General features: G+C 44.4%; 1 protein-coding gene across 5 annotated transcripts in view; it reads left to right on the forward strand.

Annotated features, from left to right (window-relative positions):
* Positions 1-20,927, forward strand: part of DGKD (diacylglycerol kinase delta) — a 111,332-nt gene that overhangs the window by 40,200 nt on the left and 50,205 nt on the right. The gene's annotated exons all lie outside the window — the stretch shown is intronic.

Genomic DNA, 20,927 nt, shown 5'->3' on the forward strand with positions numbered 1-20,927 from the left:
TTTTGTTTTGTTTTTTTTAAAAACTAGATTTCATACACTAATAATAGGCCAAAATTGTCAGGTTAAAATACTTCTCATTTTCCCCTTATATTTCTTTTCATGGGATAATTTAAAAATTATTTTCAGCCTTATCAAAAAAATTTACAGATTTGTTCTGAAGGTATATTTTAACTACCATGACTCTTCAAAGGAGTTTGTCAAAGCAGCATTTCTGCTTTACTGAAAGTTTGTATATTCTAAATAATTTTAAAAATCGAAATATGACTTCCAAACTGAAACGTGCACAGATGGATGTACAGAGCTTGATGTGTAACCGTCACCCAGATCAAGCTGTGGAACACGTCTAGGCCCTGGGAAGCTCCCCTCGCGGTATCGCCCAGTTGTTCCCCCTCCCCCACCCCTGGCCACATGTAACCACCACCCTAACTTCTAATACTATAGATTTGTGTTGACTGTTTTAGATATTTGATGTAAATGAGCTCATATTCTTCTGTGTATATTCTTTTGTGTCTGCTTCTGATCTGTGTGTTTCCTAATTTCTTGGCATTTGGGTGATTTTTCTAGTCTTTTTTTTTTTTGGCTGCACTGGGTCTTTGCTGCGCGTGGGCTTTTCTCTAGTTGTGGCGAGCGGCGGCTACTCTTTGTTGCAGTGTGTGGGCTTCTCATAGCGGTGGCTTCTCTTGTTGTAGAGCACGGGCTCTAGGCACGTGGGCTTCAGTAGTTGTGGCACGCGGGCTCAGTAGTTGTGGCTCACGGGCTCTAGAGCACAGGCTCAGTAGTTGTGGCACACGGGCTTAGTTGTTCCGCGGCATGTGGGAACTTCCCGGACCAGGGCTCAAACCCGCGTCCCCTGCATTGGCAGGCGGAATCTTAACCACTGTGCCACCAGGGAAGTCTGATTTTTCTCGTCTTAACTCTACTGTGATCAGAGAACATACTCGGAATGATTTCAGTCCTTTAAAGTTGTTGAGACTTTCTTTATGACCCAGTAAATGGTCACTTTTCGTAAGTGTTCCATGTGCATTTGAACAGAACTTGGATTCATTAGTTCTTGTAAGTTGATTAGGACAAAAGTTTAATCATTTTTCTCAAATCTTTTATAACCTTCTGACTAGTTTTTCTCTTTGTCCTATTAGTTATTGAGTGAGATTTATTAAAGTCTCCTCCTGTGATTGTGGGCTTACCTGTTTTTTGTTTTCATTCTGTTAATTTTTACTTTACGTATTTGAAGGCTTATTATTAAATGCAAACAGATTTAGAATTATTTTATATTCTTACTAGATTGACCCTTTTATTATGAAATAACCTTTTATTTCTCTTAATGTTTTTTGCCTTAAAGTTTACTTTGATGTTACTGTAGCTACAGTAGCTTTATTTTGGTTAGTAATTGTATTGTAAGTAGTGGTATATAATTTTCCATCCTTTTACTTTAAACCTTTTTGTTTATATTTAAGATGTGTCTCTTGTAAGCAGCATAAAGTTGTGTGGTTTTTTAAATTGTCTATTGGACTGTTTAATTGGATGGTGCCTTTAACTAGATTATGTTTAATCTATACTTAGTTTTAGATTCTCTTGTATTTGGGTACAAATCCAATACATTATTACTTGTTTTCTCTTTGTCTTACATTTTATATTTTTTCACATCTTTCTTTCTAAAATGGATGAATTATTTCATTTTCTCCTCTCTTTTAGCTTGTTTCATATACATTATTTTAGTGGATATTTTATAGATTGCAAAATATATCCTTGACTTATTAACTTCTACTTTAGATTAGTGCTTCCCAGACAATGCAGGGATCTTAGAGCATTTAAACTCTCTATACTCTTCATCGCTATTGAAATTATAATTGAAATTTCGACTAATTTCTGGTACTTAAGAAGGGAACCTCTCAGGACTTCCCTGGTGGTGCAGTGGTTAAGAATCCGCCTGCCAATGCAGGGGACATGGGTTCGATCCCTGGTCTGGGAAGATCCCACATGCTGTGGAGCAACTAAGCCTGCGTGCCGCAACTACTGAGCCTGCACTCTAGAGTCCACGAGCCACAACTACTGAGCCCGTGTGCCACAACTACTGAAGCCCTTGCGCCTAGAGTCCGTGCTCTGCAACAAGAGAAGCCACCGCAATGAGAAGCCTGCGCCCCACGACGAAGAGTAGCCCCCGCTCACTGCAACGAGAGAAAGCCCGCGTGCAGCAACGAAGACCCAACACAACCAAAAATAAATAAATAAAATAAATAAATTAAAAAAAAAAAAGGAAACCTCTCTATAGTCACCTCTCGCCTTTGTGCTGGTTTGTTATTTACTTTAATTTTACATATATTTGAAACCTCATAGGACATTATTATACAGTCAACAGTTATTTAGATTTCTAGTGAATATTTGCCTTTTCTGTTGCCCTTCATTTCTTTCTGTATTTCTGTGATCTATGTGGGGTAATATTCTTTCTGTGAAAAATTCTCTTTAATTTCTTTAGTGTTGGTTTCTACTTTTGTTTTATTTCATCCTTCTGAAGGTTATTTTTGCCTGTTATACAGTTCTAGCATGGCAGTCATTTTCTTTCAGCAATCTAAAAATGTCATTCCATTGTATTGTAGCTTCCATTATTTTTGTTAAAAGTAACTTGTCAGTCCTATTGTTGTTCCTTGGATGATAATATACCTTGCCCCCCCCCACCCCACCCCCGTCTGACTACTTTTAAGATTTTTCTTTTCCTTTGGCATTGTGCTGTTTTACTGTGATTTTCCCAGGCATGGTTCTTTGTGTTTATCTTGCTTAGTGTTCCTAGCACTTCTGAAATCTGCAGCTCTATGTCCCTTCTGTTGTCAGTTTGGGGGAAGTCTTGGTTATTATCTCTTCAAGTATTGCTTCTACCAGTTAATTTACTTTGTTTTTATCTTGGCTTATTCTCGTTTGATAGAGAAAATATTTTTTAAATGCTTTCTGTTTAACATTGTCATTTTCCTGCCTCAGGGAAAGATTGTCCTTTGAGCACGTGCATTTCCTCTTGGGTATCCAAATGTCTTCACTGACTTTGGACATCCCCCCTCCCTGATCTAGTCATCTTTGAGCTTTCTTTAGTGATTTTAGTTGTATTCAAGTCCTAGGCTGGCTTCTTTTATAATCTTCCCACAGCAGCCTAGAGCTATAGAGCTAGCTATAGCCTATAGCTATAGCTGTTCTTTTATAATCTTCCCACAGCAGCCCAGGAATTGTAGGGCCATTAGAGTTTAGTGCTTTCGTTTACTTATTTCTTCAAGTCAGTGTTCCATCATTTTAAACCTGTGTTCTATTTTGATAAATATTTGATGAAATGTCATCACACTCCTTTAAAGTTATTTGAAGTTTCAGAATGCAGCAAAAACAAATGAAAGCAGTGGGGCACAGCATAGCTCTGTTCTCACACTGCCCCCACCCCCGCCATCCCTCCCTTGAGAGTCGCTGCTCCGAGTCCCTGCAGTTTTGTTTACTTTGTTAAATGCTGTAACGGGCTGCGTGAGAGCAAGGATTTTTGTCTGTTTTGTTCACTGTTTTACCCAAGTGCCAGCACACAGTAGGTGCTCATAATTATATGTTGAAGAGTGACTTGATCACCACTAGTTCCAGGATGATTTTGGCCCTGTTCCTCTCACTGATTTCACTCAGTAGAGCACTTTCAGTGGACAGGTGCTGAGTAGCAGTAACAGAGCTCCCTTCATGTTGTGAACGGTCCTGTGTGAGTGGCAGGTACTGAGCAGTCAGGAGCAGCGGGCCAAGAAGGAAATAGCTTGGCTGCAGCGGCGGGCGGCTGTCAGGGCAGGCCTTCCCGTGGCTGGGACGTGGCCGGGAGAGACGTGCAGAGGCCTGAGGCCGAGAGGGGCCGTGGCCAGCAATGCCAGGGGTCGGTGTCTGGGGTTGAAGTGGTTCCTGTCAGAGGGAGTGGAGCGTGTGAGGGTGGCGAGATGGGCAGAGGGCAGAGGTGAAGTGCTTTCCAGGCTGTGGGGAGTTTGGACCTTTTTGTCATATGTATTGGGAAGATTTTTAAAGCCTGTGGGTTTTTGTCATGGCTGCTGCTGCTGGAGAATAGATCTGCAGGGAAGAGGTGGCCAGAATGGGCGTGAGGAGGCTGGACAGGTGGCCTTTTCTGTGGCAGGTGAGGGAGGTGGAGGGGGGAACAGGGCCTTGCAGGCAGTTTGGTTAAACACTGCTCTCTTTGTTAGCAGCGCCGCTCTCTGTTCTGCGTGGTTCAGGCACAGTCCTGAAGAAAAACGGGTATTGAGCAATCAACGAGAGATGCTTCTAGACGCTTCCTAGAAAGCAGCTCTGCGCAAGGTGTCACGGTCACGTTGCCCAGGGCGAGCCTCTGGCAGCTCTGTACTTTCTCCCTTTACCAGGGTGTGTTGCTGCCCGCTTCCATTTTTAGAAATTTCACCCCAGACACTGACTTCATGGGGGCTGGTGTCAGAGGCTCTGTCCCTTTTGAGGGAGGCAGAATCAGAGCCAAATTCAATTTAGTGAAGATTTTCGCAGCGAGTAGGATAAAGGGATGCGTCACCTGAGGTGGACACAGGTGCTCCTGATGGAGGCTGGGGAGCGGGTTGAGTGCCGAGCCCCGTCCGTGTCCCCGCGAGGGCGAGGAGCCTGGAGCGTGCGGGGTCACAGACTCCCAGCCTGCGCTGCCTCTCGGGGAGGATGCTGTGTTTCCCCAAGCCCCTCACCTCAGTCAGGGACGCCCCGGGCACCTGCGGCCACACCAGCACCACGCGCGGCTCGCTGGTTTGGCCGAGGCAGCACCTCTGAGTCCTGGGGCTGGTGGGAGCTCACGGCCCCCCTGGGTGGGCTCTGGGTCCCCGCACGGTCAGAGTTGGGCAGGGACGGAGGCTGCCCTCAGGGGAGAGCCAGGCCCAGCGCTGTGGAGAAGCAGGCAAGGAGCCTGAGGGCTCCTCCACCTGTGTGTTTGCTGTGACATGGCCAGTTACATTTTGCTTCGTTTATGGGGGAAGTTACGTGCTATGTGGAATTTCCAAATTTCGGGTTTCCCAGAGGAGTCAGGGACTCTGTCTTTGATGTTCAGGATCTGTGTTTCCTCACTCAGGTGTAAGAGCCTAGACAGCAGGGCTGGGTTATAGTTCTTTCTTTATCTCTGAAGGTGCCCGCACGGGGCCTTGCACAGAGGCAGGGTGCACAGGCAAGGACTGGGAAGCCAGGGCGTGAGTCCCAGCTTGGCCTCTCACCGGCTGAGTGACCTTGGGCAAATCACACACGGCTCTGAGCCTCAGTTTCCTCGTCTGAGGAGTAGGGATAATAATAGTACCTGCTTGTGGGCTGTTGGAAGGGTTAAATGAATTAATGTAATGTAGGCGTGATGAAAGTGGTTGCTATTATTGACAATACGATTATAGGCACTTACTATAACAAGTGAGTATTGGATGAGTTAATGATGGAAAGCAATGGACCAAATTAACTTACTGTGTCATTGGTCTTAATTGGAAAATGTTCTTTGGTTTGGTACACCTGTGTTTCTTAAGTGGATCGTCCTGCGATCACTGCAGATCTCACTGGCCTGGGGCAGTCTGCTCACTCCTACCCGGGCCATAGGAGCAGCTGCAGTGGAGCTGGACCTCGAAGAGGAAAGACGAGTTCTACTGGAATATACCTGAATATAAAACCATTAAAAAGAGGCATCTTCTGCCCATTTTTAAAAGCACTGTAAGTCCTCGAGTGCCTCCTCGTTTCTTATCTAATGCCATCCAGGGGATCTGGCGCTCCCCGACCCTCCCAGCCTCTCCCCGACACGGACCTGCTCCGGTCCAGCCTGCTCTTTTTGCAGGGAACGAATGCCCTGTGCACGTTTGCCTGCCGGCCGTGGTCTCTGCAGGGCTTCTCGGTCTGAGGCCCTCTCCCCAAACTCTCCCCGTCGACCAGGTCCATTCCTCAAAGGTAGGGCGAAAACACCCTGTTCCCTAAGACCTTCCTATTCATGCTGTGGTCAGAAGGGAACGAACGCTCTGCCGCCTTCTCCCTCAGGGCGGTGGCTCCCAGCCTTGGCTATGCCTGATCACCCTTTAGAACTTAAAAAAAGGGTTCCTGGCACCACCCCCAGAGATTGTGCTGCTGATTTACAAATGGGTGATTTTTCAAAGCTCTCCTCGATTTTGAGGTGCAGCCACATTTGGGACCCACACTCCTGCAATGCTGAGTTGAGTGCAGCCTCCTTAGTAATCTGGGCATGTGATCACACCTTCTGCGTCTTGACTTGAGGTCAGGGGTTCTCTTTCACAGCTTGCCGTCCCAGTGCAAGGCACGTGCCAGCTGTGCGAGGGAGCGGGAGCCGGGAAGTCGGTTCTGTTGCCGCTTTCTGTTCAGAGAATTGCTGCTCCTTTGTGAAGCCCAGTGGAACAGACGTTCATTATTGCAGATGGTCCTGTGGGCCGGGCCCCTTTTTGTTACTGGGAGTGAGCGGGACCTAGGAGCTCCCTGGAGCTGTGTGCTTCTGGATTCTGGTGAGTAGCTTCGGGAGGGGCTGGCTCCTTTGCTCTGTGTGCATTTCCAGGTTTGACAGCTTGAAAACTTCTTGCTTACCGCTGGAGAATATAGGAGTAATTTGACAAGTAAGACTTTACCCTGGCAACCTTATTTCTGAAATCATATAGAGATCAGTTGGAAAAGATGCATGTTTTATTTAGAAAGACTCGTCTTCCCTTCTTTCAAAGGGGAAGAAGTCCCTGCTGTGGCAAACTCCGGTAGGTGTCCGGGGGTGGATGGAGGTGGAAGATGCGTTCCCTGTGCCTAGAGACTTCTTACGGGCTGTTAGACGTGAACAGAAATCATGATTGGACCCTGTGACAGGTGTAATGCAGAGGAAGGTGCAAAAGGCAGTGAGAGAGAGGAGAAAGAAGTGTCTCAGTCCGCCTGGGGAGTGGAAGCTTCTGCTGAGAAGGGGATGTGTGAGCGGGACCTGGGGGCTGGGCCTCTTGCAGAGACGGCATGGGCGAGCCCGCAGGTCAGATGCGTTCCAGGAGTAGCACCCAGGAGCTCCCATTCACTGACAGACCAACAGACCAACAGTGTGCAGACAGCTTATTAACGTAGTTCTTAAAGTGTTTGAATCGTGATAATGATTTTAAAGGAAATTTAAAGTGGAAAAAACAAAGATCCTGCAGTAGCTCAGCAGCTGTTTTCTTTTTTCGTGTTCCCTTAAGACTTTTTCATAGGCAAACATTAAGTTTTGCATATGTTTTATGTACATCAACATATGTATAGTTTTATATTTTGGCTTCATTTATTCATCGTATAACTGTTCCCACATTGTGAGCCTCTATAATGACCACCTCTCTAGTTGTGGGTATTTCATCATGTAGATGAGTCATAGCTGATCAGTTAAACTTCATTTACTCCTGCAGTATTAGGGACTTAGAATGTTTTCAGTTTTTCCTGTTGCAGATCATGCTAGCACAAGCGTCTTAGATCACAGGAGGGACATTTGGGAAAATGAGTGTGGTCTCTCCCTGCAGAGTAGCTCCCGTGCTGGGTTCCTTTGCGCAGGAGAGGGTGCAGGTTTTCCTGAGGGCGGCCTTTGCTCGGTCGTGGGGCCTTCCTCACCTCTGTCGCCTGACTTGAGGTTGAGAAGATAAAACTTCCTTCCGCTCTGCGTGATTCTGGTTTGCTTCTGGTTTACAGCTTCATTTCTGAGCGTGAGGACTTCTGTATTTCAGCTTCTGCTTACTTCACGTTATTTTACATGGGTCACAACTGGAACTTTAACGTATCCTATACCCCCAGAATCTCTGGTGAGTGTGTCATGTACCTGTAGTAAAGGAAAGGAGGAGGCTGGGCTGGGTTTCATGATGAGGAAGTGGACAGACAGCTCAAGGGACCCTGGTGTCAGTGACCGAGCTGGTGGAGGAAGAAACGTGAGCAGAAAGTTGGGAACATCTGCTCTGCAGGCAGCGCAGCCTGGAGAAGGGCAGTGGAGGAGTCAAGAACACGCTGGCGTGAGGGGTGAGGGGTGGTCGGGAGGGGGCGGAAGGAGCTTGGGCAGAGGGCAGAAAGCAAGAAGCGAACGCTTAGTGGCGTGATATAAGAATAGAATGAAGGCAAGGATGGGCCCTCGGTTTATTCTTAAATTTCAGGAAAATGGATTGGCCAAATAATGGGGATTGAAAATAGAGTTTTCAGTATACACTGAATGAGAATTAAATTTAGGATATACGTGTTTAGAGAGCTGTTTCTGCATAATGCCATATACAGCATTGCATACCTAAAAGGGAGTTTACATTTAATTTTTAGTATTTAATGTTTAGAAGATCATAAAGGTGTGTATATTAGAAATAGGTTTGGCTGCTAAATTAGTTTCCTGGGGCTGCCATGACAAATTACCATATGGCTTAGAACAACAGAAATGTACTCTCTCACATTTCTGGAGGCCAGAAGTCTGAAATCAAGGTGTTGGCAGGCCTGTGCTCCCAACCGAGGTCTTAGGGGAGATTCCATTCCATGCCTCTTCCAGCTTCTGGTGGCTCCGGGCATTCCTTGGCTTGTGGCTGCATCACCCCCATCTCTGCCTCCATCTTCGCAGGACTTTCTCCTCCTTCCCCTGTGTCCTTTCTTCTGTCTCTTATAAGGACACTTGTCATTGGATTTAGGGCCACCCAGATAATCCAGGATGATTGCATCCTAAGATCCATAATTATGTTTACAAAGACTTTTTCCAAATAAGCTCATATTCACAGGTTCTGGGGATTAGAACACGGGCATATTTTTTTGGAGGCCATCTTTCAACCCACTACATCTGCTTGTAAAAAATAGTTGTCAAAATAAAAATGGTGTGAACATGTAAAGTTTTATTTTTCTATACAGAAGTAGGCAGTCCTTGATCAGTATGGCAGTTCTACAGGGTCATCTGGGTCCCTCGAGAATTTGATGCTCCTGGTCCAAGATGACTGCTAGAGTGCCATTCACCCCCTTATCTCCTTTTGGGAGATGGGGGAGAGGGAGGAGAAAAGAAAGGGTGTTGTTGCCTGGCAGAGGTTTTTTTTTTTTTTTTTTTTTTTTTTTTTTTTAAATTTTTATTTATTTATTTATTATTTTTGGCTGTGTTGGGTCTTCGTTTCTGTGCGAGGGCTTTCTCTAGTTGCGGCAAGCGGGGGCCACTCTTCATCGCGGTGCGGGGACCGCTCTTCATCGCGGTGCGCGGGCCTCTCACTATCGTGGCCTCTCTTGTTGCGGAGCACAGGCTCCAGACGCGCAGGCTCAGTAGTTGTGGCTCACGGGCCCAGTTGCTCCGTGGCATGTGGGATCTTCCCAGACCAGGGCTCGAACCCGTGTCCCCTGCATTGGCAGGCAGATTCTCAACCACTGCGCCACCAGGGAAGCCCCTGGCAGAGGTTTTTTTACCTAGGTTCATGGACCTTCTTCCCCACAAGGGGTCGGTGGGTTTGACTATATTTTATTAAAACTGATTTTCATTGCAATGGTATTTCATTTTCTGCATTTAGAGACATTCTGAGAGGGTCCATAGGCTTCACCAGACTGCCAAAAGGGGTCCATGGCACAAAAAAGACATTCCAAGTTTCAGTATAATTTCAGTAGAAATTGAATGAGAATGACATTTTAGGATATACATGTTTAGAGGGCTGCTTTTCTGCAAAATTCCATATTGGAATTTTGTGTGATTTCCCAAAAATATGACTTAGCACTTCTGTTAGTCAAATGACTACAGCGTATGGCCATCGGCATAGGGATCTAGCAGGCTTTGCTCATAGCATCATCCTGATGGTTGCCCTGAAATGACCATGTCAGCATAACCATGCCATACATAGAGAGGAGTGATTTTTCATGTCTGTATTTATTACTTCCTTTCCTCCCAGTACTATTGTTGAAATGTTTTATGGTATCCAGAAATTTCGTGAGGTATATTATAAAGGTGGTCTTCTTTTTTTAGCTGTATGACTTAGGGCAAGATACTTCGTCTAAGACTCAGTTTTCTCATCTGTGAAATGGGGATAATACTAGACTCCATCTCATTGGTCATTGGGTTGGCAAAAAAGTGCCCTCTGAATGTTTCCTAGTTTTTATCTCCACTACCAGTTATCACTGCTACTAGGAAAGTAATAGGGGTCAACTTGCTAACACTTAGCAGTTATTCTGATTTGTAGAAATTCCAAAGGATTTCAGATGAGATTAATTTTCTTGGCAGTGTTAAAAAAATAGCATCTGCAACTGAAGAGTAGGTACCAGGAAAGAATTATTATCCTTAAGAGTTATCAGGCAAATAACTAATAAAAACAGGAAAAATAAAATATAAAGGAAACATAAATGTAATTAAAAATATAAGGTATCTTTGTTTAATTTGCTTATTTTAAATCACATTTGGTTTTCCCTTATATTTTATTTTTCCTGTTTCTATTAGTTATAGCTTGATAACTCTAAATAAAAAAGAAGCTACAATGTATGATGGATTTATGTAGTATTTTTAGTTGTTTTAAATCTTATCTATTTGGCATTCAAGTTTGTTGAATGAATGAGAGTCCCTTTGTAGGCCTTCATGAGGTGAAACCAGGGACCTGAGTTTCTCAGCTGTTTCCAGCAGATGTCAGCCTGTGGGGTGGTCAGGCGCCACTCCTTTGGTGAGCAACCATGACCTTTATCCAGATTTCAACATCAGTTTTCCTTTTCAGCTTGTTTGGAGCTCAGATATTTCCTGGGCAAAACCCCTACACCAGTCATTTTGGCTCAAAGAGAGGAAAAGCTATATATATAATTGGCAAATTTCCTTGCATGGAAAAAACTCTTCCCAATTTCTGTGACTGCCGGCCTGGATCTGGGATGGGGAGGGTTGTACTTGTGGGTTGAGGCTGTCCCGTTAAGTCCTCGTATAGAAGCTGTGCCAGACGGGAAGCCCCATGTTAGGACAGCGGCTCCTGCCGCCTGAGCGCACTGCCTGGTCCCTCCCCAAGCGCAGAGCTCCAGGAGAGCCTGACCTCACGTCCTGGCTGTGTCAGCCGTCCGCTGTGGGATCTCAGCTTCTTATACCCGTAGCTTCATTCTCCTATTGGAAAAGTCGGGGCAGTACTATCTCGCACCTGGGGAGGGGCGGGGCAAGCACCTGGCACGTAGTAGGTGCTTAGTGAATTAAATGCTCTGATTGTTAAAACACGCCTTGGACAGTGGAGCAGGACTGGGAGAGCAGCTGCAGGAGGAAGTTAATCCAGTGAATTCCATGCTTTATAATCCACTCTGTGTTCTCAGTTTCAAGAAGCGGGAAGAAGCAGGCTTTGAGCCAGATTGGTGGCTGCGTGTTTGCTAAGTGTGGGGTTTTGCTGAAGGCAGCACCTGCTCTGTGACACAGATGGTCCAAAGAGCCGCGTGCTCCACGTGAGGGCTTAGCGTTTGGTTCTTACAGTCGTTCCAAGCAGGCAGAGAGAGAGAACACTGTCTTCTGGCAGCCTGGCTGGTGAGCGGTGGAACTAGTTGTGGTGTCTGTTAAGTATATTTAGAATTGGGGTGTGGGAGGACGCTGTTACTTGTCAGGGCTGTGTGTTATTTTTGAGTAGGGGGTTGCGTTTATGAAATCGAAGCCATTTTCACAATACGATTGGGGGTGTGTGTGTATGTGTTGTGTGGTGTGTATGCATGTGTCTATATGTGTGTGTTCATTGTTAACACTTCTGATTGTCTTTATTTACAAGTGATAGAGGAAACAAACAAAAAAGGACAGTTGAGAGACTGTAGTTTGACTAGAGTAGTTTTGTAAAGTTCTTTGAGAGAAGAAACAGTGGAGAAGGTACATAGATTTGATTCAGTTTTTCTTGGGGTGTCCAGGAAATGAATAATTTTAGCCATTCTTTACCCAGTGTTCTTTGGTAAATGTTCAGATAAATGTCCAGGTTTCATAAATACTTGGTAAATGTCCAAGGATATGATTGAGCCGTGTCCTCTCTGTCTGGTTTTTTCCGTGAAAGTTAGGAAAATGGTGTCACTCTGTAGGGTATTATGTTTTAAAAAAAAATCCTGCTTTTCTGTTCCAGAATGATCTGGTATTTCAGAGTGCATAGAGTGGTGGGATCTTTTTATTTTCTTGAAACAGCTTGTTATCAAATTAAGATAATTCCCTGCTTGCTGGTGGGGAGACTGTGCTGTTTTTTGACTCAATAATCCCTCCTCCTCCACAGCTGAAGCACTTGGTTTGAAATGTAGACTCAAAAAGAAACATGTGATCCCGAGCTGTTGTACTAGTTCTTACAGGATGTTTAGCTAAACCTCAAGACTCAGCCAGGTGCAGAGGTGCTCAGGTAAGGCCGGGAGCTCCCCTGTGCCCAGCCGCTCTGGGTGCACCCAGGCTCACCTCCATCCAGAAAAGCTGGTTAGTGTCAGGGCACTGTCTTCTCTGTTTCCTAATTGTTCTCAGTCTGCAAAGGTCTAATGATGGTGAATCAGAGTAATTAGACATTTGGAAAATAGTTAGGAGTGGGGGTGGCTCCCCCCTTATCCTTGGAGGGGCTGAAGGGACACTGACCTTGAGGCAGGAGCCTTGGCATCTGTCCTGTCCCTGACGCTGAAAACCAGGGCTGCTTCCTTGACCTGGGAAATAAGGGTCCGGGATAGCTGACCCTTGAGACTGTTGCCAGCTTGGCTCTCTGTCTTCTGAGGAATGAACTTTATGGTTTGCTGTATGCAAGAGATATCTAATCACACCAAGGAATAGATTAGGTATTTGTTGTTCCCAAAGCTGTAAGTGCTGGCCTTCCCGGGCACTGCCAGTTTACACACCCTGTTGTAGATGAGTTAACACTTGTCAATTATTTTTAGCACCCACTTGCAGAAATTTCCTGGCTTGGATGATAAACTCTATGGTCATCTAGTCATTTAGAGAAAGGTTCAACCCTGTAATTTAAAGAATATTCTAGTGCACTAAGATATATTAACATTAAAAATATTTTTATAGCTTAATTGAGGCCTAATTGCTGTACAATGAACTGCACTGTTACAGTTTTATGAGTTTCTCTCTCACACACACACACACGCATGTGCACACACACACACCTGTTGAAACTGTCACCACAGTCGGGATAACAAACATTTCCATCCCCCTGAAAATTTCCTTGTAATCCATTCTCTCTTCATATCCCTCCTCAGGCAAACAAGAATCTCTTTTCTGTCTTTGTAGATTAGTTTGCATTTTTTAGAATTCTATATAAATTGAATAATGGTAGTGTGTCCTTTTTTTCTTTTTTTTTTAATGTCTGGCTTCTTTGGCTTAGCATAATGATTTTGAAGTTTTCCATTTTGGGTGTATCAGCAATTTGTTTTTTTCCCCCAATTTGTTGATCCATTTACCTGTGGTGGCCATTCAAGCAGTTCCCAGTTTGGAGCTAATGCAGACAAAGCTGCCATGAACATTCGTATACAAGTCTTTGTGTGGACATATGTTTTCATTTCCCTTGGGTAAAAACTTAGTAGCAGAATTGCTGGGTCATATAGTAGGTGTTATGTTTAACTTTTCAAGAAACTGCTCAGCTGTTTTCAGTGTGCTTGGAAGTTACATTCTCACCAATAGTGCATGAGAGTTCCAGTTTTCCACATCCTCACCAGCACTTGGTGTGGTCAGTCTTTTTATTTTATCTTTTTATTTTACATGTCCTAATAGGTATATAGTAGTGTCTCATTGTGGTTTTAATTTCCATTCCCCGATGACAAATGATGTCAGTATCTTTTCATGTACTTATAGACTATTTGTATGTCTTCTTCTGTGAAGCGTATGGTAGAATCATCTGTCCATTTTTGTATTGACTTGTTTGTCTTATTATTGAGTTGTAAGAGCTCTTTATATATTCTGGATATTGGTCTGTGATATATGTGTTGTGAATGTTTTTCCTGGTCTGGCTTGCCTTTTTCTTAATGGCATTTGTAGAAGAATGGAGTCTTTGGTGAAATTGAGTTTATCAATTTTTTTTTCTTTATGGTTCATGCTTGTATTCTATCCAAGAAACCCTTTCTACCTCAGCATTGCAAAGATTTTTCTTCTAGAAGTTTTGCAGTTTTAGGTTTTACAGTTAGGATTATGGTTAAATTTTATGTATAATATGAGGTAAGAGTTGATGTTCATTTTTTTTTTTTTCCCATATGGATGTTCAGTTGTTCCAGCAGCATTTGTTGAAGAGACTTTCCTTTCCACATTGAATTACTTTGACACCTTTGTCACAAGTCAGTTGACCATATATTTGTAAATCTATCTTCAGGCTTTCTATTCTGTTCCATTAATCTATGTCTGCCCCTATCCTAACTCCACACTTTCTTGATTACTGTTACTTTACAGTAAGTGTTGAAATCAGACAGGGCAAGCCCTCTTAACTCTGTTTTTCTTTCTTAAAATTGCTTTGGTTATTCAAAACCCTTTTGCATTTTTATGTAAATAAAAATTAACTGGTCACTTTCTATTTAAAAAGAGCCTGCTGGAATCTTGACTGAGGTTGCATTGAATCTATAAATCAGTTTGGAAAGAATTGATGTGTTAATAACATTGGGTTTTCCCATGAACATGATATATCTCTGTATTTATTTAGGTCTTCTTTAATTTCTCCCAGCAAAGTTTTGTAGTTTTCAGTAGTAGTTTTGTAGTTTTCAGATATCTTTAATGTCTTTTCTTAGATTAATTTCTGTGTATTTTGTTTTTTGTGCCTATTAAATAAATGAAATAGAAATATTTTCCAGTTGTTTGCTGCAAACAATGGCTTTTGTGGTCTTGGAAGATAACTTGATAGTTCTAGTAGTTGTTGTAGATTACCCAGAAATTTCTATGTAAACAGTCATATCATCTGCAAAGTAGGGACAACTTTATGTCTTTCTGACCCAAATGCCTTACGTTTCTTTTTCTTGTCTCATTGCAAAAGCTTGGACTGCCAGTGCAATGTTGAATAGAAGGAGTGAAAGCAGAAATCCTTTCATTTCTTTGAGTCTTCACAGGAAACAGTTAAGCTCTTCACTGTTAAGTATGATGTTAGCTGTAGGCTTTTTGTACGTAGCCTTTATCAGTTTGAGGATTTTCCTGTTTGTTGAGAATACTTATTATGAATGGGTGTTGAATTTCGTCAAATGCTTTTTTGGTATCTGTTGAAGTGATCATATGGATTTTCTCCTTTATTCTGTTAAAAGGAGAAATGAAATTGACTGATTTTCCAATGTTAAACCAACCTCGCATTCCTGGGATAAACCCTATTTCCTCATGATGTATTATCCTTTTACTTATTATTGGATTCAGTTTGCTGTTATTTTGTTAGGGGTTTTTGCATCTCTATCCATGAGAGATAACTGATCTGTAATCTTTTTGTTTTTGTCAGGTTTTGGCACTTAGAGTAAGCTGGCTTTATAAAACATGTAAGCTAGCATTATAAAACAAGGAGGATCATCGTTCCTCCCTCTATTTTCTGATACAGTTTGGTGTTACTTCTTTCTTAAATTTTTGCTGAACTTACCAGTGAAACTAGGTGTGGATCTTTCTATTTGGGATGGTTTTCGATAATACCTTTTGAAATTTTTGATAATAAATTAAATTTTTAAATGGATATAGGCTCCTCAGGTTTTTTGTTTCTTGTCTACATTGACATTTTACGTACTCCTTTTCCCCTCCAGTTTCTCTCTGTTGGAGGGAGAGGTGTAAACTTCTCTAGAGAAGGGATGTCCTGGGCTTGCTGACTCTCTCTCTATTCTAGCACCCTGAGACGTGCTGGCACAAAGTAGGCGTTCTAGAAATATTTGTTGGGTTGATTGGTTTGTTGTTGCTGTGTCTCCATCCCTCGGCATCTCTGCGAAACTTCTCTCTCCTCCATCCACATGGGACTGTGTCATAGCTGTGTCATGACAAGGGGAGGTGGCTCCTGAGTCAGGCCAGCTGGCCTCGGCTGACCGCATGCCTTGCCCTTCCACTGCAGCTGTCCAGATACATGGGGACGTGTCCACAGCTCTGGTAGACAGACCCTCTGAGTCAGGGCTTGCCGAGGGAAGAAATATCTTCAACCTTTTTCTGTCTTGGTTTGTTTGTTTGTTTGTTTTTTTAAATGTTAAATCCTGTGGTTGGAATTACTTCTTTTCATTTTTGAAATATACTTAAAATACCAGAGGAACATAGGAAGCTTGGTCAGAGGAAAGGGGTAAACTGTCTAAAGTTGAGGGGGAGTGGTTATAGGTGAGGGAGGATTATCCTGAAAGTCACCTTGCCTGTGACCTACCTGCCCGACTGGGATGGGTCTGAGATGCCCTTTCCTGGACTGCTTACTAGTGACAGCCCCTGGACTGAGTACATTCGTCATGGAGTGAGAGAGAGCAGGTGATCTGGACTGGGCATCTCTGAGAGGACATGAGCGCTGTGGCTATATATTCCATTCAGGTCCTTGGCATCTAGAAGGGGGTCTAGTGCTCACTCCCCCCTTTGCATCGTAGGGTCTGGGTCTTTGTGCACCTACAGTGCAGCTACGGAGGTTGGGTGTGGGAACCAGGGCTCCCTTGGCAGAGCTGGGAGCTGAGAACAAGGGCTGTGCTTCTCAGGGTCCTGTCTCCATCCTGGGTCTAGATTTGAAGGACACAGCCTGCCGTGTTAGTTAGAGCGCCGCGTCCACGTGCCAGCCTGCACGGCTCCCCTAAGCCCCAAGGTCGGTGGGCACTTCATCCCTCCAGGAGGGAGCTCCACAGGCCACGATGTGCCCTGGACACGTGTTGGCCATCTTCTTCTGGTCCTGGCTCTGCCTCCTACAAGCTGTGTGGCCTTGGAGAGCTACCTTCCCTCTCTGGGCATCCATCCCCTAGTGTGTGACATGGGGTTAGAACAGATGGTTGTCCAGTCACGGGCACTTGTGCAAGTCTGTGACCTCACCTTCCGGCTGAACCCAAGTAGGACCACGCGATGACTGTGAGCTGTGCGCGAAGCAGCTCAGGTCCAGCCGTCCTCACCTCGTCTCCTCCTCCAGCTTTGCTTCACACCATCAAATTGGAAACCTTCACGTTGTGGTGTTTATTTGTTTAATGCGGTGGTAACATGTCTGAAGACATTTTCCTTAGAATCAGTTCCGAGAAGAGTTACCACCCCTTTCATTGCCTGGGGGTGGTGGTGGTGAGGCCATCTCACTGCCAGGGTCCCCACCCAAGGGGACTGGGGAGGGGCTGAAAGGACCCACACCTCGGTTTCTTCTCCTGCTGGCCTAGTCCTTTGCTGGGAGCAAAACTTGAGAGCATCCTCACGCACGCAACGGTGTGACCTCAGCGTGAGATGTGGTCATTTTCCCAGACCTTTTATCTCCCAGACTGAGTCACAGTAAGGTCAGAGAACCTGGGAATCCTCAACCCACTGGGTAAACTACATTGAAATAGTCCACATAAAATGGGGGAGGGGGTGTTAGGGGAGATGTGCGGAAGTATATATTATTGTGGTAGTTTTCACTTTGTAAGGTTTTTCATCCTACATTGCTTAGTAAGTATGAGCATATATACACAGTTTTCAGAGGTGACCCTGCATGTTAAGGGCAAGTGTTCCATTCTGTCATTATTTATTGAGTGCGTACTATCTGCCAGGCACTCAGGGATTCCTCTGGGAACAGAGCAGAGACCCCCTCCTTAGAGGAACCAGAGTCAGAAAAGGGACAAGGTGCAAATCCCATCTTTTATGCAGCAAATTGCATTTAACACCTTCACATCAAATTCTTTTTTTTTTTTTTTTTAAACCAGTTTTGAATTGAAGTGTAGTTGATTTACAGTGTTGTGTTAGTTTCAGGTGTACAGCAAAGTGATTCAGTTATACATATCTACATATATCCATTCTTTTTCAGATTCTTTTCCACTGTAGGTTGTTACAGGATATTGAATATAGTCCCCTGTGCTATACAGTGGGTCCTTGTTATTTATCTCTGTTACATATAGCAAATTCTCTTTATGTTCCTCCTAAGGTGCATGGAATGACGTATATCAGAGGTCAGCAGCAAAGTTCTCTAAAGGGCCAGGTATTTCAGGCCTTGGCGGCTGTTGGGTCTCTGTGGCTATCTGCAGCAGCCAGAGACAGTATGTAAATCAACAGGTGTGGCTGTGTTCTAATAAAACTTTATTTCAAGAACAGGTGGCAGGCCGAAGTTTGCCCAGCTCTGATGGAAGTCGTCAGATTTGATTTGTGGCATTATTATTTCAGCCTTACTGTTACTCTGTTAAATCAGGCTCCCTTGGTGCTGCTGCCATTTGAGTGGACAGTTTTCAGTTCTCATGTAACGAAGTAAATCAAGTTCTTTACCTGGAGCGTGAAGAAGGCTCAGTCTCTGTGCCACGGTTTTCTTCTCTGTGTGATGATGGAGATGGTGTCTTAATTCAGTTTAGGTCTGGGGTGTTCAACGGAAAACCCAGGTGACGGTGGTTTAAATAAGGCAGAGGTTTGTTTTTCTCTCCTTGAAAAGACTAGGGCCCAGCAGGCTTAGCCAGTCTGGAGCCCCACAGTCGGCAGGGTCTCAGGGCCCCTCCCGGGGGCCAAATGCCAGGAGCAGGGGCCGCAGGGAGTGGGTGGGCGGAGGCTGCCACTGTGTCATCCTCTCAGAGAGCTTTCCTGGGAGGTCCCCCCACCAGCCCCAGCACGTCAGCTTGTGTACCTCTTTTGCGTCCCTAGGTCAGGGGCGGTGGAACGTGCTCTGTGAGCTAGGCCGAGCTCGGGGCCGTCGGGAACAGCACGGTCGGTTCGTGAGGAAGAAGGAAAATGCTAGTTGTCTAGGCAACTAGTAGTTTTTGTCCCAGATGTTGATTTTGTAGGAAAAAAAGAAACATAGATAATTTAAAAATACCCCTTACTGTAGACATTTTGGAAGATACAGAAAACCAGAAGGAAAAGAAAAAAACCTGAGGTGTCAACTTCCAATTTTCCAGCCTATGTGTGTCCCTTCCTTTAAATATATATTTTTAAACACAGAAGTGTAATATAAATGTGCCCTTTAATAAATTCTTTGTAAACCTTGTTTTCCCGTCGGCGTTTTGTTTGTTTCTGGCGCATGGCGTGCTGCCTGGCAGCTAGTCTGTGGTTTACTTCACAACAGACAGCCTGAGGTCAGCTCATCAGTAAAGATGTGCACAAGGCCTCGTCCCAGTGATGGACACCTGGCGAGTCAGCAGGTGCAGGTGTTCTTACCTCAGGCCACTTTGCTCTTGGAAGTCTGACTGCCTAATCAGCTTGACCTTCAGTGATCAGAAAAGTGCGTGGCAGGCAGACCTTGGACTATAGAGGTTGCTTATGTGTCTCCTCCCCTCCCCTCCCCTCCCCTCCCCTTGATAGTTGCTAAGTGTAAGGTTACTGTGGATGCACCTGGGTATATGCAGATTTATCATCAAAGAATCCCAGAGGAAAACAGATAAATTGTGACAGCATGGTGGCCTCCAGATTAGATTGCCAAGGCACTCCCATTCCACTCCCTCCATCCTCACATCCCTTCAGGACCCACTGCCAGGGTACTTTGGTTTAGAGTTCATTATCACTGGGATAATAATAATTCTAGGTGTTTGAGCTAATCGTTCCTTTTGTGCAGTAGCCAAGAGGGAGATGCAATTAAAGTCCTTTCTGCTGTGGTGTGTTTCCGTAACAAAAAGTGTACGGACCCAGCACGGCCAGCCCGGGAGGAGCACAGCCCTGCCCTCGAGGCCTGTAGGCTCTGCCCGCGACTTGCTTATTGAATCTTGGTCTCTGTGCGCTTTGCCTGTCTCTGATCTGTAACTCAGCTGCACCAGCTTCCATTCATGAAGCTCCTTCATTTTTTTCAAAGGTAAGGTTCTATATTTACTGTAGTATTTCCTTATGCACTTTAAAGTTTGTACAGTACTAGTGTTTTTATTAAGATTCTTGTTCTGCTACTGCTTGGCTACAGCATTGCCTAGGCTTTGAGTGGTCTGCTCCAGCTCATCCTTTCCCACGAGACTTAAAATTTTTATCGTGCGCTTTTGGAGAATGTGAGGATTTTCAGCAACTCGAATTTTACATTATAGCAGAAACACCTGTAATGTTTTACCAGTGCTCAGATTGTCCTTTTATTCGGTTTTTTATACAAATAGCCTGTTCCTTATAAATAATTAAGCACACATAACCAAAACAAACAATAAACACGCAGTAGTCGTATCACTGAGATCATAGATGCAAACACTATTATAGAGCCCTGTGGTTCTCAAACATGGGCGGGACTAGGGAGTGGGGAGGTGAGACTCGCCCACAGAAGGACATTTGGCGGTTGGAGACATTGTGGCGTGTGACATCTAGGTGAGGGGGTTGTTGAGGGCATGCTGCTGGCATGTACAAGGATGCTGTTCAGCGTCCTCCGGTGCTGTGGGGACAGTCCCTGCAACAAAGAATTATTGGGCCCAGAGGGTCAGTAGTGCTGGGGTTCAGAGACCCTGATGTAGACATAGATTTAGGCAGTTTCCTGTGAATATCAGCACATACACTTCAGTTTTCACAAAAAAGCGGACCAATTATGCACACTAATTTCTGGCCTGCTTTTAAAATTTATTATCTTATGAACATCTCTGTGCATAAATATGCACTGTCATCGCCCTTTTTAAAATTGGCTAAATGGTATCCCATCGTATGAAACATGTCATTATTTATGTATTCCACCACTCCCCAGTTTTTGGAGATTTAGGCTATTTCCAGCGTTTTGCTATTGGAAGCATGTGTTAGATTTTGTTTGTATTTTGCCTTCTGCTTGCTGTCTCCTGTTTCCCTCCTCTGGGACACCACCCCCACACCTGGGTGCCCTTCGTGGGCAATGGTACCCCTCCCCCCAGGGGCTCTCTGCCTCTGCCACCCTACTCAGGGCTGCCTCTCATCTCCAAGGTTTCCCTCACATTGAACACATTGCAAAGCTAGTGAAGCACCGTTGAAATATTGAATAGATGAGTAACTTGAAATACTTTGATCCCATTTCAGTTGTAGGTATAACTTTTAC

This window comes from Balaenoptera musculus, chromosome 7 (assembly GCF_009873245.2).
Source record: "Balaenoptera musculus isolate JJ_BM4_2016_0621 chromosome 7, mBalMus1.pri.v3, whole genome shotgun sequence".
In the NCBI taxonomy this organism is placed as follows: domain Eukaryota; kingdom Metazoa; phylum Chordata; class Mammalia; order Artiodactyla; family Balaenopteridae; genus Balaenoptera; species Balaenoptera musculus.